The sequence below is a fragment of the Bos grunniens genome, chromosome X (assembly GCF_055505025.1).
Source record: "Bos grunniens cultivar Pamir isolate PY7600 chromosome X, Bosgru_T2T1.0, whole genome shotgun sequence".
NCBI classification, from domain to species: domain Eukaryota; kingdom Metazoa; phylum Chordata; class Mammalia; order Artiodactyla; family Bovidae; genus Bos; species Bos grunniens.
In genome coordinates this window covers 45,453,041-45,479,466 of record NC_141194.1, presented here as the reverse complement: position 1 = coordinate 45,479,466, position 26,426 = coordinate 45,453,041, and the positions used below count along the sequence as shown (strand labels likewise).

General features: G+C 40.3%; 1 pseudogene; it reads left to right on the top strand.

The window, feature by feature from the left end:
* The first annotated feature begins 1,653 nt into the window (after positions 1-1,653).
* Positions 1,654-26,426, top strand: LOC147340252 (uncharacterized; annotated as a pseudogene).

Genomic DNA, 26,426 nt, shown 5'->3' with positions numbered 1-26,426 from the left:
TTAGAGCCAGACATGCTGGAATGCGAAGTCAAGTGGGCCTTAGGAAGCTCACGACGAACAAAGCTAGTGGAGGTGATGGAATTCCAATTGAACTATTTCAAATCCTAAAAGGAGATGCTTTTGAAAGTGCTGCACTCAGTATGCCAGCAACTTTGGAAAACTCAGCAGTGGCCACAGGATTGGAAAAGGTCAGTTTTCATTCCAACCCCAAAGAAAGGCAATGCCAAAGAATGCTCAAACTACCACATAATTGCACTCATCTCACATTACTTCACTAATGTGAGTGAAGTAATGCTCAAAATTCTCCAAGGCAGGCTTCAGCAATACATGAACTGTGAACTTCCAGATGTTCAAGCTGGCTTTAGAAAAGGCAGAGGAACCAGAGATCAAGTTGCCAACATCTGCTGGATCATCAAAAAAGCAAGAGAGTTCCAGAAAAAATATCTATTTCTGCTTTATTGACTATACCAAAGCCTTTGACTGTGTGGATCACAATAAACTGTGGAAAATTCTGAAAGAGATGGGAATACCAGACCATCTGACCTGCCTCTTGAGAAACCTGTATGCAGGTCAGGAAGCAACAGTTAGAACTGGACATGGAACAATAGACTGGTTCCAAATAGGAAAAAGAATATGTCAAGGCTTTATATTATCAATGTGCTTACTTAACTTATATGCAGAGTACATCATGAGAATGCTGGGCTGGATGAAGCACAAGCTGTAATCAAGGTTGCCAGAAGAAATATCAATAACCTCCGATATGCAGATGACACTACTCTTATGGCAGAAAGTGAAGAACTAAAGAGCCTCTTGATGAAAGTGAAAGAGCAGAGTGAAAAAGTTGGTTTAAAGCTCAACATTCAGAAAACTAAGATCATGGCTTTTGTTTCCATCACTTTATGGCAAGATGGGGAAACAGTGGAAACAGTGACAGACTTTATTTTGGGGGCCTCCAAAATCACTGCAGATGGTGACTGCAGCCATGAAATTAAAAGATGCTTACTCCTTGGAAGAAAACTTATGACCAACCTAGACAGCATATTAAAAAGCATAAACATTACTTTGTCTAATCAAGGCTATGGTTTTTCCAGTAGTCATGTTTGGATGTGAGAGTTAGACTATAAAGAAAGCTGAGCACCAAATAATTGATGTTCTTGAAGTGTGGTGTTGGAGAAGACTCTTGAGAGTTCCTTGTACTGAAAGGAGATCCAACCAGTCCATCCTAAAGGAAATCAGTCCTGAATATTCATTTGAAGAACTGATGTTGAGGCTGAAACTCCAATACCTTGGCCACCTGATGCAGAGAACCGACTCATCTGAAAAGACCGTGATGCTGGGAAAAATTGAGGTCAGGAAGAGAAAAGGATGACAGAGGATGAGATGGTTGGATGGCATCACCGACTCAATGGACATGAGTTTGGGTAGGCTCCGGAATTTGGCAATGGACAGGGAGGCCTGATTTGCTGTAGTCCATGGGGGTCACAAGGAGTCAGACACGACTGAGTGAGCAAAATGAACTGAACTGAGAGTGTGTCCTTAAAGGGCTATGAATCTCCCCAACCAAGGAGGAATGTGTCCTCTCCACATGTTCACTGAACCAAGCATGACATTGTTCAAGACCCCTCACTAGTACAAGTCTGCCTCTTTTTCACCATGAACCAGCAGGTACTGTGGTGTCATTACAGGAGCCCAGGGTGAAGTGCATTTGCCCTGTACTCCACCTCAATTCCCAACTAGGACCCACTGCCTTGAGACATCACCATCACCATGGTAGTGAAAGGTAGCTGCTGTGAGCCATGTGTTATGCTGGGATTTGTGACCTGTGGAGGAGATGATTTTGATCTGTTGTCAGAATTGAGGCTTGACTAGTTGGAATTTTTGTATAGACTGGTTTTATTAAAGTATAATAGAGATAAGGAAAGGTTCTGACATAGAAATCAGAAGGGGACAGAAGAGTGCCCACTTTCTAGTTTTTAACATTGAATTTTAGGTCTGTTAGTGAGCTGCTAATCAGATAGGAGAAACACCTCAAGGCTGAGGGAGTTTCACCAGGCCCCTCTCCCACAATATACATTTTTGAGATAGGATGGTGCAAGATGTTTAATCCCCTGGCCATAAAACAATTGACGTGAATACCAGGTTGTTGAGCCGTTATCAGCCCAAGGTTTGAGAAAAGAAAAAAGAAAAAAAGAAAGAAAAAAAAAAGTTAGTCTTGGAAAGAACAGGTTTTGTCAACAGAGAAGAGGGGGAAAAAGTCTGCCACTTGCAATTTACTTTCTCCTGCTGCTTGGAGTCCTCAGACCTTCCTATCTGTTACCCTCTCATTCCACTGCCCCTTTTCTTTTAGGAGAATTATGTTGCCTCAGGAAATGGGTGGCATTCTCATTCCATAAGTGCTTCCGAGCTGATAAGGGGCATAATCCCTAAATTGGTGAGGGAACATATTCTCCTAACCTTCAGGTTGAGGGTCTCTCATCCAGAGGCCCCAAGTAACGGTTGGAGGAAGCTGTGGTGCTGGTTGGAGTTTGGACAACCATTTGTAGCTTAAAAGGTTTCATGTGGCTACAAACAAATCCAGCTACACAGTTACAGATACAGGGAGTAAACAGCAAAAACAACAATCAGAATTATTACAATAAGATAATTTTCCACCGCGGGGAACTAGTTAGCATCTCCTAAAGTGAAGTGACTGAGGCTTTAGGAGTATCCATAGCCTGAATTATCATGTTCATGTGTTTAGTAAAATGTGTAACATTAATGCTCATATCTAGTATATATGTATACACTTTAGTATGAATAATGACACAAGTTCCACCTTGTTTGGCTGTTACAATGTCTAAGGCCAGTCTGTTTGTAACACACCTTTCTAATTTGTATTTGCTCAGCATTAAGGGCTGAAATGGGCTTCGCTGGTGGCTCAGAGGTTAAAGCGTCTGCCTGCAATGCGGGAGACCTGGATTCGATCCCTGGGTCAGGAAGATCCCCTGGAGAAGGAAATGGCAACCCACTCCAGTATTCTTGCCTGGAAAATCCCATGGATGGAGGAGCCTCCTGGGCTACAGTCCACGGGGTTGCAAAGAGTCGGACACAACTGAGCAAGTGACTTAACTTAACTTAAGGGCTGAAATACCTTTTTGAGAATCTTGTAAGGCTTGTTGAGTAGTTAGTCAGGACATCAACTTGTAGCATAACATCTGTATTTCCGAGAGAGGGGATGAACGTTGCAGCCAAATAATCATACCAGTGAAATGCAGGCCTTATCCAAAGAGTTCAAAGGTGTGGCAAATTAGCAGGCTTCTTTGGAATCTCTGAAAATATGAAGCCATGAATAAAAGCTGGACCCAGGGTACAACTCCCTATCCAGCCAGGGGAAGCCACACCTATAGGTAACAGCCACATATACAGTAGGTCTTGTTTGGAGCAAGCAAGCATGACTGAGGGATGCAGTCCCAATCAGTGCCTTGCCAAGCAAAAGGAGGACCTGAACTGGGGTTACAAAACACAGGACTGATTAAATTTCATATTTCTTGAGGCAAAACCCCTAATTTGTTCTAGTCATTATAATTAACTTGTCAGCTAACTTCTGGGGATGGCTGTATTTGTTCCCAGCATAGCACTAGACATTAGGTGTCCATTTTCAGGAGTTAGCCATATGACCTCACCCCATATTTGATAAACATCAGGTGAAAAATCACCAGATCTAGACCCATTTGTCTTTGTATGTGAAGCAAAATAGTCATTAAACAAAGTATAATCAAAGTTAAAAGTCACATCATGTCCATAGTTAGGGTACAAAGTGTTACACCTGTCTATTTTAGGATTGTTATATGTCATCAGATTAAGAAGAAGCATCACATATGATTGTTGTGAAAGGTAGTCGCAGACTTGGAGAAAGTCCTTTCCCTTAAGTGGAGATGCCCACTACCGGAAGCCTTCAACTAATTAGGAGGGGAGGGCACCATACAACCAGCAATTAGACCAATTGTGGAATGTGGCTTAGGAATGAGCCCAGGATGGGAAGGCGTTGGCTTGACAGTCAAATGGCAGACTCAGAATTTCTGGAATGAGCAGAAGCAGTCCCATATAGATTATCAGTCCCATCTGAAAAGTGAAGAGTAAAAGCATAGAGAATAAAGACATAAAAATGACATGGCTTAGTCTGAGGTGTCAGGATGCCACTTTTTAACTCGAGTTTTGGTACACCCACTAATTAATTCCTGGTACCTTGAAAGCTATGGGGGAAGAAAATAACCTGGTAAGGGCCTTCCCAGAGGGGCTTGAGAGATTGCTCCCCAGGTCCCAATGTCTTTATCAGGACCTCTCTTCCTGACTCAAACAGTGGCTTATTTGACTCGGAGGCTGGAACAAGAATCAATTCCTAGAGTTTCCATAATGTATGTTGAAAAGCTGAAATTTGAGTTATATAACAATGACTGATATTTAAGAAGCTGACTGTCATCTAAATGTTAACTTTAAGATTCCACTTATATCATGAGAAGTCAGTACAGTAAGATTTTGCCCATTAGTAAACTTAAGGGCTTTAGGCACTAGTAAAGCAATAACAGAAATTCAGTTCCATTCAGTCACTCAGTCGTGTCTGACTCTTTGAGACCCCATGGACTGCAGCACGCCAGGCTTCCCTGTCCATCACCAACTCCTAAAGTTTGCTCAAACTCATGTCCATCGAGTCAGTGATTATTTTTAGACAATGTGGCCACCCATGTGCCACTACATCTAACTCTCTACTCAGGTACCCTATAGGCTGCTGGTGAGGTCTTCGGGGTTGTGTCATAACTCTCAAGGTCATATCTCTTTGTTCAATGACAAACAGATTAAACTCTGACACTGTGGGAAAGCTCAAAACAGGGGCTTGCAGGAAAGCAGTTTGAAGAGCCTTAAAAGCCTTTTGAGTATCTTGACACTAAACCAGTTTGTCATTTTGAGCTTATTGAATTTCATTTATAACTTTACATTAAGAATGGGCAAGTTCCCCATCACCCAGAAACCAAGTGCAGCAGTAGGCTGTGATGCCTCAAAATCTTCTCAATTGTCTTAAAATCATATGTAGGGGGTGATTTAGTATAGGCTTATTTCTCTCGGGGCCTATGGCCCTCATCTCTTTGGATATGGTTAGGACTAAAATCAATGACTGAAAAATATTTGGCTTGTTCAGAAATTTCAGAAAATAGAGTATAAGCATTAGGCACCACGGGGTGTAAAGGAAGCACAGCCTCATTTATTTTTCATAAATCTTGAACTAGTCTCCACTTATCACTTGACTTTTTAAAATCCAAAATAGGAGTGTTGCATGGACTATTAAAAGGAATTGAGAGGGTAAAAGGAAAGAAGGCCAGAGGTTTCCAGGTGGCAGGAGGAAATAAACTGCAAATGGCAGACGTTTTTCTTTTTCCTTTTCTAAACAAAATTAAAAGAGGCTTCTTTTAATTCTGTCTTGAGGACACCTGGTTCTGACTTCAGATAACCAATGTGTTTTTCTTATGAAAATGCTCTTCTTAAAGTATGTTAATGAAACTGCTTATCTGCTTTGGAATCTGCCTTTCTTTAAAATGGTCTAGCCTAAGATTAACTTTTTTCTTTTCTCAAACCTTGGGCTGATAATGGCTCAACAAACCCATATTCCTGTCAATTGTTTTATGGCTGGGGTATAAGACACCTCATGCAATCGTATCTCAAAAGTGCATATTGTGGGAGAGGGGACTGCTGAAACTCCCTTAGCCTTGAGTGTCTCTCTTATTTCATTAATAGCTTCTAAGAGACATAAAATACCTTGCTAAAAACTAGCAAGGAGGCACTCTTTCTGTCCCCTTCTTAGGTCTATGTCAGAAATTTCCCCTATCTCTATTATACTTTAATAAAACTTTGCTGCAGAGAAAGCTCTAAGTAGTCAAAGCTCGTCTCTGACCCCAGATTGAAATCCTCTCCTCTGGAGATCACAAATCCTGGCATAACACATGGCTCACAGCATCAACCTTTCATCTTTATGGATTGTCCATGATCTTCAAGACAAGGTAAGTATGCTTAGAGATCTAGCTCTTTGCTCTCCTGGTAAACACGTTTTCTTCTGTACTTTACTAACTCTCCAGTGTACTTGTGTGTGTGAAAACAGCATGAAAGAGAAGTGCCCTGGCAAAGCGAGGGATGAGCCCTACACTGTGGTTTCATGGAGACTCATAGTGACTGAAGGCAGGCCCAAGGAGAGCCTTGTTGGGGGTTTGTACTGACCTGCCAATGCCAAGAGGCACCCAACATCCCTGCAAGGAGAGTGGCCAGAAATGGGCAAAGCGTGTGGACCAACCATGCCTTTCTTGGTTGGCTTTTCCTGGTCTCTTTAACCATTTTGTAATTGCCTGAGGAATTAGAATAACTAACCAAACATATTGGATCAAAGACTTTCAAGAAACTTGTGATCCACAATGTTGATCATTTTATCACACACTGCAGACAAGAGCATGTTCAGTAGCTAGGTGGAGCCACAGCTCCCAGAAGATCTCTCAGGCTAGAAGGCCCTCTCTTAGCTGCCTGATTCAGAGGCTAGTGACCTGAAAGTGAGTCTTTATTACGGCTGTGCCTCCAAACTATGTGGATAGGAGCACTGCTGTTAAGCATGAGGTTTTTGAGGACACAGATAGGGAATCCCAGGATCTGGTCAGATTGGAAGTGCAATGGGCCTCTTTCTTTGGTAATACTAGCTCTTGGTGGACCAGAGGAGGCTCTCTGGTGGCTTTGGAAGGATTGACCCTAACAGCTCAAAGACAACAATCACTTTTTTGTAGCTGGCTAGCCCTTCATCACCTCTTTTGCTATCACATATACTGGTTTGGTTACACTCAGAAGGGATATGTTGGGCTTTATGTTCATGGTTTTATGATTTACTGGTTCTACAGTGGTCAGAAATATCCTCAGGCCTGTGCACAGGCATGCAAGAGATGGATGTTTATCCTGGGGTCTTAGCTTGGGAGACATTCTGGAAGGCTATGCTGTTGCACCCTGGGTGGCATCAGAGGAGGAGCAAAAATAAGGCAAAGGGTTATTGATGAGGAACTGGGCATAATTCTGGGATGCCACCAGGTCTACCCCTGGTGCATCTCCACCATGCCTTGATGGTAGAATGGGGAGGGATGGTAGTGGGACACCTGTGTTAGTAAGAGACAGGTTACCTACAAGTAGGGAAGGAAGCTTATGTGGAAGACCTGTCTCCACCCTCATCTAGAGCAGGGAGGGATGCCTCCTGTAGAAAAAAAGACACTGTTCACTGTTTTTTTCTCTCTTACAGATGGTAGCTAACAACTCCAGCCTCACTCTTTTGAGCTGCATCCTGGAAACCTCAGATAGATTTGATCCCCAGAGTTTAAAGAACACATGCCTGATCTTTCTATTGATACTGCATAGCCACAGTATCCATTGGAGGACGATGAACAATGGCTGGTTGGAGGGTCTCTTAATTATAATACTGTCTTTCAATTAGACCAGTCCTGTAGAAAACAAGGTAAATAGGTAGAAGTAGCATATATGTTGCCTTTTTACCCTCTGTGAGACATGCCAGACTTATGTCCTAAGGGTATAGATTTGGGTGTGAAACCTTCAGATCCCTCCTGTTCTACTTTGCTCCCATATCAGGGGCTTCCAACTGAGCAAACTGAAAGTCATGGAACCCCTCATGGGAGGATTGCCTCAGTCTTGGTAGAAACTCAAATTCAAACTGCCTCAGTCTCAGTAGAGATGCAAATTCCTGTGTCAATACAACTTAAGCCTATGCTGGTTTCAATAAAAAATCAGATAATTGAAGTAAGGGATGCACAGACAGCTAAAACTAAGGGTGAAAACAGGATGGAATGGGGACAGGAGACAAAGAGATAAGGAAAAAAAGGTTCCTCCAATCTATCCCTGGGATAATATGCTAATGGCAGACAGAGATGCTGAAGAACAGCCAATTGAGCTGTTGCCTCTCGATGAAGTATCCATCAGGAAAAATAATCAGTTTATGAGAGTTAATAAGTCCTTTTCTTACCAAGAAATACGAGAATCAAGGAAGATCTGGGAGACTATTGGAGGATTCAGAAAAACATATTAGAGCCTCTAAGGGTGTTACTCTGCTTTATGATCTTACTTGGAAGTACATGATGTATATCCTGAGGCAGATGCTAACTCCTGACTCAAAGACTCGAGTTTTGGAGAAAGCTATTGCCTATAGAGATGAATAGCTTGGTAATGAATTAGCAGGGAAGAGTGATGATGAGATAGGCGCCTTACATGTAGGCATCACTGAATGGTCAATACCAAAATCAAATTGATTACATCCTTTGTAGCTGAAGATGGAGTAGATGTATATAGTGAGAAAAAAACAATACGTGGAGCTGAATGTGGCTAAGATCATCAGCTTCTCATAGGGAAATTCAGGCTTGAACTATAGAAAGTGGGGAGAACCACTAGGCCCGCCAGGTACCACTGAAATCAAATCCCCCATGAACATGCAGTGGAGGTAACAAATGGATTTCAGTAATTATATCTAGTTAACAATGCTCCTTCAGAATTATTGACAGAGGCCCATAATATTGAACTGGAGGCAGTGAACAAAGCAATCCCAAAGAAAAAGTAAAGCAAGAAGCAAAGTGGTTATCTCAGGATGCTTTACAAATAGCTGAAGAAAGAAGAGAAGAGAAAAGCAAGGGAGAAAGGGAAAGGTGTCAACTAAACACAGAGTTCAAAAGAACAGCATGGAAAGATAAGAAGGCCTTCTTCAATGAACAGTGTATAAAACTAGAAGAAAACATCAGGAAGGGAAACACTACAGATGTCTTCAGGAAAATTAGAAATATCATGGGAACATTTCGTCCAAAGATTGGCACAATAAAGGATAGTAAACATAGAGACCTAGTAGACACTTTAGAGATCAAGAAGTCATGGAAGAATTGTATGAAAAGATCCTAATGAACCAGATTATTATCACGGTGAGGTCAATCACCCAGAGCAAGACATTCTGGAGTGTGAAGTCAAGAGGGTCTTAGGAAGCACTGCTGTTAATAAATCTAGGGGTTGTGATACAACACTGGTAGAACTATTCAAAACCCTAGAGGATGATGCCATTATGCTGTTGCATTCAATATGTCAGTAAATCTGGAAGACCCAGCAGTGGCCATAGGACTGGAAAAGGTCAATCCTCAGCCCAGTTCCCAAGAAAGGTAGTACTAAAATATGGGCTAACCATCAGACAATTTCACTCATCTCACATGCTAGTAAGGTCATGCTTAAACACTTACATGCTGCTGCTGCTGCTAAGTCGCTTCAGTCATGTCCAACTTAGTGTGACCCCATAGACGGCAGCCCACCAGGCTTCCTTGTCCCTGGGGTTCTCCAGGCAAGAACTTACATGCCAGGCTTCACCATTATGTGAATGAAGAACTTCCAGTTGTGCAAGCTGGGTTTAGAAAAGGAAGAGGCACCAGAGATTAAATTGACAACTTTTGTTGGATCATAGATAAAGCAAGGGCATTACAAAAAAGCATCTACTTCTGTTTCATTGACTATGCTAAAGACTTCAACTGTGTGGATCATAACAAACTGTGGAAAGCTCTTAAAGAGATGGGGATACCAGACTATTTTACATACCCTCTGAGAAACCTGTTTGTGGGTTGAGAAGCAACAGATAGAACCCTTTATGGAACAAAAGATCAGTTTAAGGTTGAGAAAGGTGTACAACTACTGTCTGCAGTCACCCTGTTTGATTAACCTGTATGCTGAACACATCATGAGAAATGTCGAGCTGGATGATTTACAAGCTGGAATCAATATAGACAGGAGAAACATCAACCATGACAGATATGCAGATGGTACCATTCTAATGGCAGAAGCAAAGAGGAATTAAAGATCCTCTTAATGAGGTTGAAGGAGGAGAATGAAAGAACTGGCTTAAAACAATACAATATTGTAAAGTTTAAAAATAAAATAAAATTAAAAACAAACAAACAAAAAAAAACAAATTAAAAAAAAAAAAAAAAAGATATGGCCTCTGGCCCCATTGCTTCATAGCAAATAGAGTGGGAAAACATGGCATTAGAGACATATTTCCTTTTCTTGGGCTCTAGGATCACTGCAGATATTGATGGCACCCATGAAATCACAAGATAACTACCTTTTGGTAGGAAAGTTATGACAAACCTAGACAGTGTGTTGAAAATCAAAGATATTACTCTGCTGATAAAGGTCCATATAGTCAAGGCTATGGACATCCAGGTGGTCATGTAAGATTGTGAGAGGTGGACCTTAAAGTGACAAAGCACCATAGAATTGACACCTTGAACTGTGGTGCTGGACAAGACTTGAAATTCCCTTGGACTGCAAGGAGATCAAATCAGTTCATCTTAATGGAGATGGACTTTATATACTTGTTGGAAGAACTGAAGCTGAAGCGCCAGTATTTTGGTCATTTGATGCAAACCACTGACTCATTGGAAAAAGTACATTCTGCTGGGAAAGACTGAGGGCAAAAAGAGACAAGGGCATCAGAAGATGAGATGGGTGCATGGCATCACTGATGCAATGGACATGAACTTGGAAAAACTCCAGGAGATGGTGAGGGACAGGGAAGCCTGGCGTGCTGCAGTCTATGGGGTCACAAAGAATCAGACATGACTGGGTTACTGGACAGCAGCAGTGACAATGACATATATAAATGTTATTCCTATACATCTCTAGCTCCTCTTCTGCTTTTTTGTGCTACCTTTGTTCACAAGCAAAACCTGTACTTTTTTACAGAACCCTTAATCTTGAACTTCCACAGGCTCTATTCCAAATAAAGTTAGTTTATTTTAGGAGAGCCACACAGCTCTGTTCTTAGGACCTGTCTCTCAACTTCTGCAGAATCTCTGTGCTACTGCTCCAGAGATATGACAGGAAATTTTTTTCTTGCAGTGCCATTCCCATACAAGCAAGATTCTAGGCTAGTAGGCAGGAGGGGATGGGACATTGCTGGTCTTCTTGGTTTGTCTCTTCCAGTAAGGATCTCTGCCCTACAGGGAACCTGGCAAAAAAGATTATTGAAGCCTAGTATTCTCGGCTTACCATGCCTGGTATAGACTTTCTGTACTATGGATGTGAGCTGGTAGAGGAAGCGAGTCTTTGATCTCTCTTGCCTAGAAGAGCTTCTGCAATAGAACTGGAAAGGATAAAGTGTGTTGGAGTTAACCTCTTCTGGAAATGAATCATTGTCTTGAATAATGAATCAATATCTTGAAACCTGAGGGGAAAAGGCAAGTCCTGTGTAATTAGCTATATCCAGGGAATAAAGTTTCTGTTGCACTGAGCTGGGAAAGGTGAGAGGTGGGGAATAAGGCATGGTTCAAATGCCATAGACTCTAGCTTATCTTACCAAGATTTACTAGATTTTCTTGAATAAATGTTTCCCTAGGGCATTCTCTGGTGGTGCCGTGAATAGGAAACCACCTACAAATGCAGGAGACACAGGTGTGATTCCTGGTCCTAGTTTAAGAAGATCCCATATGCTGGGGAGCAACCAACACTGTTCACCACAACTACTAAGCCTCTGCTCTAGAGCCTGCATAATGCAGCTACTGAAGTCTGCAGGTCTAGAGCCAGTGCTCTGCAACAAAAGAAGCCACAGCAATGAGAAGAATGAGCACCTCACCAAAGAGTAACCTTGGTCGTTGCAAGTACAGAAAGCCCCAGCATAACAACAAACAAACAGCATTAATCAAACTAAAAAATTAAATTAAAATAAAAACATTTTTTCATGTGCTGTAGACTTTAGAGCAATTTCTATGTATAGTAAATATTATTTTTCTTTTCTTTTTTTAAACTTACTAGTTACTGATGTTTTGCTGATAAAGGGGAACCATGGAGCTTCTCATGATGCCACAATTCTAGAGGTGCTCTTTCAAACAACTTGTTTTTAGAGTGAATAAACCCAGGACTGTTCTGAGCATGAAAATAATGAATTCCCATTCTAGTTTTAACACTTCAAATGTATTATTTAACCTAAAATTTTCCTCATTTATAAGATGGACAATTTGTGCACATCTCTCTCAGAATGTAGAGAAGATAGAAAGGCTATTAAAATAGTGTTATATAAAGCACCTAGCATAGAAGTTAATCATAGTAGACACTCAATAAATATCACTTCTCTCCACTTCAAGGAATTGACCATCTCAGGCTGGATAGCTATTTCCATAACTATCACAGTGTCTGGAGTATGGGTTATGTGCACAATAAATGTTGAACTGGGCTGAAGGAAGCGTAGATAACTGGATTCATGGGTGGGTGGTGAGTGATTTCTAAGATTCTAATTATTGATTTACCAATATTAAAAACAAGGGGTGATGTTCAAAAGATTTTAATGGTACATCCTGAGCAGAATAATTAGAAATGATGTGGGATCACAGGAATGGCTACATAATAAACAGAATACAGTAAGAATAGAATATAGGGCTGCTGCTTTAAAAATGATTCAAAATTTCATGATGCTGACAGCAGAGCATTAAATCATGGTTGTGGCCCTTCCAAGCATCCAAGAGCAAGGACCTGTGTCACTGAGTTGATCATATAACCATGAAGCTCATTCTCACTCACATTTGTCTAACAGTAAGATCCTAGGGAACTCCTCCTGCTATCCCTTAGTTGCTCTGAGAGCCTAAGGGAGGGAGTTCAAAGTAAGGAGCTAGGGCAGCCCTAGATGGCAGAAGACAGATGGCCAAGAGAGGGACCATGGCTGAAGGCACTGTGTATATACCAAGTATTTGGGAACTATTGAATGCCTTAAAGATCTATCACAATGCAAAACAAATTTTTAAAAAGTGATTAAAAATTCAATTTCAGAAAATTTAGGGTCACATTACTTAAAGGTTAATAAATCTATACAGCTAGTGGGTCAGGAGTTCCAGGGCTAATTTGCAAGTTCCAACTCTGTAGATTTGGTGCCATGTGGTCGGCAGAGGCCGTTTTGGGGGCAATTCTGGTAGGGTCTTCTAAGTTTATGGCAGGGAGTCCTTAAATTTTTTATGAGAACCGCTTGCTATGCATGTTGTGAACTGAAAAATGGAAATACCATGGTCTGAAGATCCACTCAGCCTCCAAACATGTAGTTACCTACCATTTTCCTGGCTTTTGTGACATCTCTGTATTCTTATGTTTTTATGATTTTGCTTCAAATTTGTCCTTCTGAATTTTTCATAATAACAAAGTAGTAAAATATTAACCAGATGATTATATAAACACAACTTATGAATCTCTAAACTATCAATAAGTCAAATGTTTATATCACACAATGCTGTAGTGAGTAGGTCTTCAATAAAAGTCTCAGTGCAAATAATGGAGCTTGTCTTTAAAGGTCATTTTTTAGAGTTGTCTCACATTTTGGAGACTGAAAAAAATGAAGATTTCCTTATCTTTCATTTTAATATTTCTTATGCATAGCAAGGGCTTCCCTGGTGGTTCAGTCCATAAAGAGTCTGCCTGCAATGCAGGAGTGCCAAGTTTGATCACTGGGTTGGGAAGATCCCCTGGAGAAAGAAACGGCAACACACTCCAGTATTCTTGTTTGCAGAATTCCATTGACAGAGGAGTCTGGTGGGCTAAAATCCATATTGTCAGAAAGAGTCAGACACAATTGACTGAGTGACTAACACTTTCAACTTCACTGCATAGCAAGAAATGAGTAATCACTGGAAAAGCTTAAAAAGTACACAAGGCTTATCATTACCATCTTTTATAGAACAGTCTTATGGACTCTATGGGAGAGGGAGAGGGTGGGAAGATTTGGGAGAATGGCATTGAAACATGTAAAATATCATGTATGAAACGAGATGCCAGTCCAGGTTCGATGCACGATACTGGATGCTTGGGGCTAGAGCACTGGGATGACCCAGAGGGATGGTATGGGGAGGGAGGAGGGAGGAGGGTTCAGGATGGGGAACACATGTATACTGGTGGCGGATTCATTTTGATATTTGGCAAAACTAATACAATTATGTAAAGTTTAAAAATAAAATAAAATTAAAAAAAAAAAATTCCATATATATGCGTTAGTATACTGTATTGGTGTTTTTCTTTCTGGCTTATTTCACTGGGGTTGGTGAACTGAGATGACCCAGAGGGATGGTACGGGGAGGGAGGAGAGAGGGGGGGTTCAGGATGGGGAACATGTGTACACCCGTGGTGGATTCATGTTTATGTATGGCAATACCAATACAATATTTTAAAGTAACTAACCTCCAATTAAAATAAATAAATTTATATTTAAAAAAAAGTACACAAGGCTTGCGCTTCCAAAACTAGTATGGTATACTAGCTTATTTGATATACTATGGAACATCTTGAATCCGAGGCCTATACCTATATTCAAAACTATTTCATGCCCCAGCATTTTCTTGTTGTCTTATTCCCTTAGGATCTTATTTTCTACTAAAAAATTACCAAATTCATAGGCTAGGATTAGGTAAGAATTACAAGGATATAATCCAGAGAAATGACTAATGATATGAGCTTTTTGGCATGAAAAATTTACAGTGGGAAAATAGGCATCTTTTGTGAAGTTCCAGAGCTATTCCTGAATAAGATACATTGTCATTTACAAAAATTCAATGTTATTTTTCTATAACTTAAAACATCCAATAAGAACTGTGCAAAAGCCTTAAGACCACATGCATCTCATGCAAGTCCTTTTTTTCTAAACTGAAACTTATTAAGATTCTATCAAGTGATAGCCATCAGCACAAAAGAAATCTGTCTTCAATAACATGGTTATGATTGCATATAAAAAGTGAAACTTAACGAAAACAAAAAACAACTTTGTAAATCAAATATGTCCTCTTCTTATACATTGAGTAATGTCTGACTCTTGCAACCTCATGAACAGTACTTCAACTTTAAAAAAGAAGCTTGTTTGTAAAATACTTAAAAGAATGTACATTTTGAGGATGTAGCTAAAAACTCACCATGTCTACTTTACACAATGCCTTGACTAATACGAAGATATAGTTCAGGGCATGACTTTTTCAATGGTCACTTCCACTTCCATGGCATTTCAGGTCTTCTATATTATTGAAACAAATTTAAAACATAGAATAAATGTTCTTATCTGAGTTCATGTATCTTTAGTTAATTGAGTTCTTTATTTCTGCCAGGTTTTTCTCCATACCCCTCAGTGAAGATTTGGCTTATTTGCTTATTGTTTATCTCTATCTAACTTGGGAGTAAAATACAAATTCAATGAGGACAAGGATTTATTTTTTTGTTTGTTTGTTTAATGCTATAACTCCAATACCTTAAACACTCTGATACATAGTAGGTGCTTAACAAATACCTAATGTAAGAAAGATAATTATTCCAGTATATAAATAGAGAGATAATAAGCACTGATTCTATTATAATGGAACAACATAAAAGGAGATGAATGATTTATATAAATGGCAATATATGTTTCTGTCTGTATCTGTTATGCATTCATATGCCTTCATGTGAAAGAGCAATGCTGACTTAATTTCCTTCAATTTCAAATAATGACTAATATTTATATTGATAAAGCTATTATACTGTGAAGTAAAATAATATTCTGCCTCATTGTAAAGTTTTTTTTTAGCTTATTGCTATTTTTGTCTTCCTTTAAAGTTTATTTTATTTTATTTTTTTCTTTTATATTTGAGTATAATTAGATAGCAATGTTGTGTTAGTGTCTGGTGTACAGCAATGTTAGGACTTCTCTGGTGGCTCAGATGGTTAAGTGTCTGTCTACAATGTGGGAGACCTGGGTTCGATCCCTAGGTCAGGAAGATCCCCTGGAGAAGGAAATGGCAATCCACTCCAGTACTATTGCCTGGAAAATCCCATGGACAGAGGAGCCTGGTAGGCTACAGTCCATGATGCAATTGCACATATTTGTATTCTTTTTCAAGAATACAAATTTTTGTACTTGTATTTGTATTTCCATTCCCATGTAGGTCATTACACAGTATTCAGTAGAATGACCTGTGGTAGACAGTAGGTCTTTGTTGGTTATCCATTTTAATATATTACAGTGTATACATTTCAATCCCAAACATATTTAATCTCATATATATTTTATCAAGTCACTTTAAATCAGTGTTGGAATTAAACAGAATGCTATCATTTTGCTAATGATAACATATTAATTCGAAAAATATTGATTAGGCACAGTACCAGACACTTAAAAACAAGTGACTAGTGTGAAATTTCTTTACTCTTGAGAATCTAAAACACTGGACTATGTTGATTAAAATAGTGTTCCTCCCAAGAGAACTGTCACATTCTCTTTACCAACAGAAAAACAAGAATCTTGATAACTGAACTATAACAAGACTCTGAGTTAAACTATTTAAAACCAAACATTAGGTTTTCTATAAACCCATGTTCGATTAAGGCTCTTGCTAATTCATCTTCTCTGTTTGTTGACTATATGCAAGAGCATTTGCACATTCAGTTCAGTTCAGTTTCATCAGTCAGTCCTGTCCAACTCTTTGCGATCCCATGAATCACAGCATGACTGGCCTCCCTGTCCATCACTAACTCCCAGAGTTCACCCAAACCCACATCCATTGAGTCAGTGATGCCATCCAACCATCTCATCCTCTGTCGTCCCCTTCCCCTCCTGCCCTCAATCTTTCCCAGCATCAGATCAGATCAGTCGCTCAGTAGTGCCCGACTCTTTGCGACCCCATGAATCGAAGCACGCCAGGCCTCCCTGTCCATCACCAACTCCCGGAGTTCACTGAGACTCACGTCCATCGAGTCAGTGATGCCATCCAGCCATCTCATCCTCTGTCGTCCCCTTCACCTTCTGCCCCCAATCCGTCCTAGCATCAGAGTCTTTTCCAACGAGTCAACTCTTCACATGAGGTGGCCAAAGTACTGGAGTTTCAGCTTCAGCATCATTCCTTCCAAAGAAATCCCAGGGCTGATCTCCTTCAGAATGGACTGGCTGGATCTCCTTGCAGTCCAAGGGACCCTCAAGAGGCTTCTCCAACACCACAGTTCAAAAGTATCAATTCTTCGTCGCTCAGCTTTCTTCACAGTCCAACTCTCACATACATACATGACTACTGGAAAAACCATAGCCTTGACTAGACGGACCTTTGTAGGCAAAGTAATGTCTCTGCCTCTGAATATGCTATCTAGGTTGGTCATAACTTTCCTTCCAAGGAGTAAGCGTCTTTTAATTTCATGGCTGCAGTCACCAGCTGCAGTGATTTTGGAGCCCAGAAAAATAAAGTCTGACACTGTTTCCACTGTTTCCCCATCTATTTCCCATGAAGTGGTGGGACCGGATGCCATGATCTTCGTTTTCTGAATGTTGAGCTTTAAGCCAACTTTTTCACTCTCCACTTTCACTTTCATCAAGAGGCTTTTGAGTTCGTCTTCACTTTCTGCCATAAGGGTCGTGTCATCTGCATATCTGAAGTTATTGATATTTCTCCTGGCAATCTTGATTCCAGCTTGTGTTTCTTCCAGTCCAGCGTTTCTCATGATGTACTCTGCATATAAGTTAAATAAACAGGGTGACAATATACAGCCTTGAGGAACTCCTTTTCCTATTTGGAACCAGTCTGTTGTTCCATGTCCAGTTCTAACTGTTGCTTCCTGACCTGCATACAAATTTCTCAAGAGGCAGATCAGGTGGTCTGGTATTCCCATCTCTTTCAGAATTTTCCACAGTTTATTGTGATCCACACAGTCAAAGGCTTTGGCATAGTCAATAAAGTAGAAATAGATGCTTTTCTGGAACTCTCTTGCTTTTTCTATGATCCAGCGGTCTTCTCAAATGAGGCAGCTCTTCACATCAGGTGGCCAAAGTATTGGAGCTTCAGCTTCAACATCAGTCCCACCAATGAATACTCAGGATGTTCATCACCCAGGATCTCCTTTAGAATGGACTGGTTGGATCTCCTTGCCATCCAAGGGACTCTTAAGAGTCTTCTCCAACACCACAGTTCAAAAGCATCAATTCTTCAGTGCTCAGTTTTCTTTATAGTCCAACTCTCACGTCCATATATGACCACTGGAAAAACCATAGCCTTGACTAGATGGACCTTTGTTGACAAAATAATGTCTCTGCTTTTCAATATGCTGTCTAGGTTGGTCATAACTTTCCTTCCAAGGAGTAAGCATCTTTTAATTTCATGGCTGCAGTCACCAGCTGCAGTGATTTTGCAGCCCCCCAAAATAAAGTCTGACACTGTTTCCACTGTTTCCCCATCTATTTCCCATGAAGTGATGGGACCGGATGCCATGGTCTTCATTTTCTGAATGTTGAGCTTTAAGCCAACTTTTTCACTCTCCACTTTCACTTTCATCAAGAGGCTCTTTAGTTCTTCTTCACTTTCTGCCATAAGGGTTGTGTCATGTGCATATCTGAGGTTATTGATATTTCTCCTGGCAATCTTGATTCCAGCTTGTGCTTCTTCCAGCCCAGTGTTTCTCATAATGTACTCTGCATATAAGTTAAATAAGCAGGGTGACAATATACAGCCTTGACACACCCCCTTTTCCTTTTTGGAACCAGTCTGTTGTTGTTCCGTGTCCAGTTCTAACTGGTACTTCCTGACCTGCATACAGGTTTCTCAAGAGGCAGATCAGGTGGTCTGGTATTCCCATCTCTTTCAGAATTTTCCACAGTTTACTGTGATCTACACAGTCAAAGGCTTTGTCATAGTCAATAAAGCAGAAATAGATGTTTCTCTGGAACTCTCTTGCTTGTTCGATGATCCATAGGATGTTGGCAACTTGATCTCTGGTTCCTCTGCCTTTTCTAAAACCAGATTGAACATCTGGAAGTTCACAGTTCATGTGTTGCTGAAGACTGGCTTGGAGAATTTTAAACATTACTTTGCACATTCATAATTACTAAATACGCTAAGAGAAAATTAATTTTCCTGACAAATAGCAAATAATTTAGCTACTATTCTTTTTAAAATACATTTCCTTCAGTAACTATATCGATGTATTTTATGCTTGTTCCCTCTTTCTGACATTATATAAGTGGATTCATTTGAATCTCAGTAGAGAAGAGGCACAGACTATAAAAATAGTTGAATAATGAGCATTTAGTTTTTCAAAATCATATAAAGGAGACACAAAATAAACTCAAGATTCTGAAAAAATAAATATATGCTTGTAAGTAAAACTTCAGAATAAATGTACAACTGCAACTGGTACTACTACAGATTTGATTAACATCTAGTATGTATATAAGAACATCATAAAAAAAAAGAGATGGTTTTCTGAACTTAAACTTTGGTGAAGAGACACTAAATATTAGTGGGCAAAGCAATAGTCAGGAAAATAAAATGTGATCAGTGTTGTTCGATTAAAAATATTTTCCAAAATACATGATCTGGAGTGATGAGTCTTTCATGAAAAAATTATTAGAGGACTAATTTAGGTAAGTAATAACTGATGGTATAAATAGTAGCAGAAGTTTTGCTGAGCAGAAGATGTATTTAAACATTAGATTAAAGATAAAACACCTGAGGAATGCATAGTAATAAAACACAATGAAAATGCTCCAATGGAAGTGTGGAAATAAGATGACATTTTAAAGTAGACTGGTGAAATCAATGAGATACCACTACATACTTATTGGAATGGCCAAATACAAAAACCTAACAAAACCAGTTGCTGGTCAGGTGAGGAACAACAGAAAGTCACATCCATGTTATGGGGAATGTAAAATGATACAGTCACTCTGGAAGAAATTTCTTACCTAGCTAAGCATTTTCATACCATATGATCTAGCAATTATGCTCCTAGATAGTCCATCAAATGATTTAAAGGCTAATGACCACAAGAAAGCATGAACATGCAGTATATAACAGCTTAAATCTTTCTCTCTCACACACACACAAATTGTAAACCACCACAATGTCCTTTAACAGCTGAATGGATAAAGAAACTATGGTACATCAATATAACAGAATATTATTTAAGAATAAAAAGAAATGAGCTATCAAATCACACACAAAAAAATGGATGAAACCTGAATGAATGTTATTAAGTAACAGCAGGGAGTCTAGAAAAAGTTATAAACTGCATGACGCCAATTATATGCTATTCTGGAAAAGGTAAAACTGTAGAGTCCAAAATTTATCAGAATTTTTTTTCATTTTGCTTCAGAATAGCTTTATTAGTTTGAATACAGTTTGTCAACACTCAACTTTTCTTCTCTTACTTTGACGCACAAGTCCACTCAAAGTCCTCATCATCCCATATCTCATATATTGTAAGGTTATTTTTAAATTAATTAATTTATTTTAATTGGAGGCTAATTACTTTACAGTTTTGTGGTGGTTTTTGCCATACATTGACATGAATCAGCCAAGGGTGTCCTGAACCTCCCTCCCCATCCCATCCCTCTGGGTTGTCCCAGTGCACCAGCATTGAGTGCCTTTCTTCATGCATCAAAATTTGGCTGGTCATCTATTTCCCATATGGTAATATATATGTTTCAATGCTACCTCAAAACTGGGGAGGTTTTGGACTGATTAGAATGTGACTTATTATTCCAAGTTGATTTTGAATTCTGCAACATATTGAATTGATACGTTAGTTGGGATATTTTTGACCTAGTCTTCAGGGTTTTCTATATAGATTCTCATGTCATTTACAAACAGAGGCAATTTTATTTCTTCCTATCCAATTTATTTATTTTTCTTGCTTGCATACTCTGGGTGGGACTTCAGATACTATATTGAAGAGAAGTGGTGAGGAGGGCACCATTTTCTTGTTCTGATCTTAGAGGAAAACTTTTAGATTTGAATCACTGAGTATGGTGTTGGATGTGTAGTTGACATATATGTCCTTTTTCATGTCTATGTTAATTCCTTCTATATTTAGTTGGTAGAGAGATATTACTATGAAAGGATGTAGATTTTTAACAGATGGTTTTCCTTCTGCATCTGTTGAAGTGATGCTATGGTTTCTATCTTTCATTCTGTCAATGCAGTATATAGCATTTATTGAGACTGGTATGATGAACCATCCTTGAATCTCAGGGGTGTATCTCATATGACCTCAATGTAGAGTCTTTGAATGTGCTTTGGAATTTCATTTGCCAATGTTTTTGAGAATTTCTACATGTACATTTCTTAGGGATATAGGTGTGTAACTTTTTTTTTCTTGTATTGGCCTCAACCACTATTGTGTCAAAGTAAGGTTGACCTCACTACAATTTTGATAGAATTCTCTTGTCTTCAATTTTCAGAATGGTTATCATTAATTTTTGTTGAGTAGAATTTTCTAATTCTACTAAATGTTTGGTAGGATTCACTAATGAAACCACCTAGTCCTGGTCTTTTGTGTGTATGTGTAAGGGTGGGTATGGAAATTTCATTATGAACCCAATCTCCTTATTAGATTTAAATCTATTCAAATGATCTCTTTCTTCATGATTCCAGTCTTGGTAGGTTTTATTTTTGTAACACTATACGAATCTGCCAGCAATGCAGTAGACTCAGATTTGTCCAGTTCCTGGATATGGAAGATACCTTGAAGAAGGGACAGGCTACCTAATCCAGTATTCCTGGGCTTCTCTGATGGCTCAGACAGTAAAGAGTCCACCTGCAATGCAGGAAATCTAGGCTCAAACACTGGATTTGGAAGATACCCTGGAGGAGGGCATGGCAACCCACTCCAGTATTCATGCCTGGAGAATCTGCATGGACAGAGGAGCCTAGCGGGCTGCAGTCCCTGGTATTGCAAAAGTTAGACACAACTGAGCGATGAAGCATGCATGCATTGTTAATCTTAGTCTACTATGATCCTTTGTATATATGCATTATCAATTGTATTGTTTCTTCTTTCATTTCTGATGCTATTTGCATCATCTCTTTTATTAGTCAATCTAGCTTAGAGTTTGTCAATTTTATTTATTTTTTTGAGAAACCAAAACTGTTTCACTGATTTTTCTATTTTTTTTTTTTTCTGGCCTATATCTCATTTACTTCTGTCCTGCAAATCAACATGTATGCATACTCATTTGTATCTGACTCTTTGAAACCCCATGGACTGTAGCCCACCAGGATCCTTTTTATCTGGAATTTTCCAGGCAAGAATACTGGAGTGGATTGCCATTTCCTACTCCAGGAGATCTTCCTACCCCTAGGATTGAACCCGTGTCTCTTACATCTTCTGAACTGTCAGGTGGATTCTTTACTACAGAGCCACCTGGGAAACCCTAGAACAAAGTGTACCATGAAGGAAATTTACATGACACATCAAGACAGAGCAACAGGAGAATAAACCTACTTAAATGGTGAAATAAGAGAAAACAGAAAACCTATCTGATGAGGTAACATTTAAGCCATGATTTGAAGGCTGAGGAGCTATCCACTAGCATGAAAGTGAAAGTGTTAGTCACTCAGCTGTGTCCGATTCTTGGAGACTCAGTGGAATGCAGCCTGCCAGGATCCACTGTCCATGGATTTATCCAGGCAAGAATATTGGAGTGGGCTGCCATGCCCTACTCGAGGGGATTACCTGTATATCACTTTTGAATATACACTTACCCACTTATCCAAAATTCAACCCAGAGAAGACTATATGTACTCCTTTAGGACATTCTTAACTGCCTAACTGAGCACTCAGACACTGGAAATAGGATTCCTTGCAACTTCCTCCATGTCATAGATATGTTTTAGTCATATCTACATAGGTTTTCACATTGGACTGAAGCCTTCCCTTGCAGACAGGCTACTGCCTCTTCTGTGACAAAAGTCCTTTTTTAAAAGATTATCTCTATCTAGGTAACTCCTCTCAAACTTCAGAATGATTGAGGCCCCCATTTTGCTCGTCAATTACTCTGGCTAGCTTTAAAACACTTTCACTGTGCTTACCACTCTTTGTCCTCTGGTTTAGTCAAATGCACTAATGACATTTCTTAAGACTTAGAAAAATTTGTTGAAGCTCTCCAATTACCTTTGCCAAAAGCTTTCCCATTGAGCTTGTTGAATCACAGATCCACCCCTTTTGGAACACATAATCTCTTGCCCTTTGAGATAGTTAAATGATACTCACATGTCGCCTGCCTCTTTTGACCCATGACTGATAAAAGGAGAGGTGCTCTGATATTTCAACACATCTTATAACCTAGAGAATTCCTCTACTGGAAGAAACACTTCTAGAAGGACCTTCTTCAACCTTGCTGGAAAGGGGCCTATCAGCGACTGCTAATCAACCCTTGTGCCATCAACTATTATAATAGTCTCTTGGACTCGCATGATACACCTAATGAAAGAACCAATCCTGATTGGACCTGCATTTCATCTGGTGATCTGAAATTAAAGATTTTCTGAAATTGAAATAGAAGATATCTGATAAGACAGCTTTCCCAAGATATTCAGATTAGGTGTGTTGAAAATTTATCTGCCAAACCTCTAATGGTCGCACGATGCTTCAGATGATCTCCACTGTCTATGATGTTGATAACATGAACTTTAGATAAAAAGTGCCTGAGAGTTATCCCTCTTACACCTCCTTGTTTTGCAAATGTAACTTCATTATGCTTGCAAACTGTGCACTTTCACTCTAACATGGGATACCAAACCAAGGGATGGTCCTTCTTGCACTGATGGTGAGGGCAAAAACTGTTGAAACTGAAAAATCTGACACTTGATCAGTGATGTTTTCAGAGAAAGATCTTGATCAATGGGAAGAACTGCAAAAATTAGTAAAGAGAAACTTACATTAAAATAGAGTTGGGAGACCAGAAGGCAGAACTCTCAGAGATGACAGGAGAGCCCAACAGAAAGAAGAAAGACTTCCTCTTTTTGAATAGCAAGAGCTCAGCCAATGAAAGACTGTCAGGACTCAGTCAATGAAAAACCACCACACTTGAAACCCTCAGCCTCCCATGGACACATTGCTTAGTGTAGACTTTCTAACTTCCTCTTTCTTTCTTTTCTTTTTTTTTTTTTTTTAAAGATGGAAGCATTTTAATGTTCAATGATGTTCTTTCTTATCTGTTCACTTTGCTTACATTTCAATTGGGTGTTCAAGTTTTTCAAAATAATTTATAAGACATTTTACACCTTAAAATTGCCAACCTCTATGAAGAATATTTACAAAATATCATAATTTGGTAACATTTAATTTTATGTATCAGGCATGCTTTTCGATATGTAGTTTACTTTGTAGTTGGTTTTTGTTTTGTTTTCAATATGCAGTCTAGATTTTTATGTACTTACATTTACTTTTTTTAATTTATTTATTTTTAAATTTTACTTTATTTTTAAACTTTACAATATTGTATTAGTTTTGCCAAATATCGAAATGAATCTGCCACAGGTATACCTGTGTTCCCCATCCTGAACCCTCCTCCCTCCTCCCTCCCCATACCCTCTCTCTGGGTCATCCCACTAGCACTGAAACATGTATAATATCATGTATGAAACGAGTTGCCAGTCCAGGTTCTTTCTTTCTTTAAAAGAGTTATCATATCCCTGTTAGGGAGACTTGCATGTGGCTCACCATATTTGCAGACCATATATTGCAATTCTTCACTGATTAGGAATAAACTCATTTTTGTTGGAGCAACAACTGATAGTCTGTTTTAGGTCAACCCAATCTGAACACTAGTCTGTATAAACCTAAGTGAGGTTACCGTCCAGTCAGTACTAGTATTCTCAGCCTGGCAGCCTTCCTTTGTCTCTCTGAAGGAAAACAAAACAAACAAAAAACACAATAGGTTTCTTCGAGTGGGTCTTGAAATCATGCAATTGTCACCTGTCTCACATTACACAAAATGCGAGATGCACAAAGAAAACACAGCAGGAGTGGGAAAAGGCCACGGATTTGTGAGACAATATTAAGAGAGTGCCCTTAAAAGCCTGTGAATCTCCCCAACTAAGAAAGTGGGGTGGAAAGTGAGTCCTCTCCTGACATCCACTTGGGCAAGCAAGAGGGTGTTCAAGAACCCTCCCTAGAGCTTCAAGTGTGCCTCCTATCCAACATGAACCAGGAGGTGCTGTGACATAGGGGCAGGAGGCCTGGGCAGTGCATTTGCCTTGCCCACTAGCTAGAGCTCCGCCTAGGACCCACCTTCACCCCTTGAGATGTCACCATGACTGTGGTAGCCATTGTTAGGTCTGTGTCCCATTGTCCCTGGGAATGCCACAGACCCCTCCAAGAATCTCAGACTAAAGTCAGAGAGCCCTTGGACCTAACCCACAAACTTCTGAAAGAGAGTTTCCTGCCTCCAGCTGGAACCCCACTCCCCTCCTTCCTACCTCAGGGGGACAAATTTCCCTCTGATTCTCTGAAAAAGGAGGGCAAGAAGTGAGTGAGGCGGGAGAAGCTACTCCCAGAGAGTTGGCCGCTTCCTTCTCTAAAGCAGCACAGAAACACCTGGCATCCTTTGGAGGCAGAGACCCACCCCTAGCCCTAGATGCTGGCAATGTCAGTGGGGATGCAATCTCCAAGGCCACCGCCATGATTGCCAAGTGAAAGGTGCTGAAAAAAGTCATCAGTAAGAGGGTGTGAGGTTCCGTCAAGTGTTTTGAATGTGAAGGATGAGTATGGTTACATCAGCAGGCACCATACCCAGGAAGATGTGTTTGTTCACCAGACAGCCACCACCTGGAAAAACACCGGCAAGTACCAATGCAGCATGGGTGATGGCGAGAAAGTGGAGTCCCGCGTGGTGCAGAGCAAGTGGGGCACTAAAGCCACTAAGGAAATCATGTCAGTGGGTTAGCCCCAGTGAAGGGAAGCCGCTATGCTGCCAACTGCTCTGGCTTCCACCAGGGCTTCTACATCCACGGCCTTGTGCCAAAATCACAGGGTCCCAAAGGTGCCAAGGACATCATTGATGAACTAAAGGGCAGCAGCAAAAGCTTTACTGCAGCCCAGGGCCTCAGACGCTATCTGCCTGGTCACCCCCAAGACCAACAAATGAGGTGCTTGTGGCCCTTTGGCAGGGCCCCATCTGTGACCTGCTGCCAATGGATCCTGGCTACCACCAGTGGCCCCTGGTCTGACCACCTGCCTGGGTCTGCCCTCACTGCAAGCCTGGAGGGCCATCCTCAGTGGGGTGTGGGCCCCAGCTACCTGCTGAATCACCCTAGGGACCAATCCACCACTCCTGGTCCAAGACACTTACCAGACATCTCTGAAGAGCCAGAGGCAGAGCACAGGGAGAATGGATGTGATGCCAGCAGGAACCTACAACAGAGGCCCGCTCCATGCTATGGATCCCACCACCAGAATAACCCCCGACACCACCCACAGCAAGCACCTGGCACACAGGGCCGGGATTCTGAGGGAAGAGAGGGCAAGATCAAGAAAAGCCCCACTGAAGCACCTGTTTTTGTCTCTGTGGCCAAGAAGAAGGATGCCCCTGACGAGGGGAACTCCTGCTCATGGATGCACCCGCTACCACCTGGGCTTAG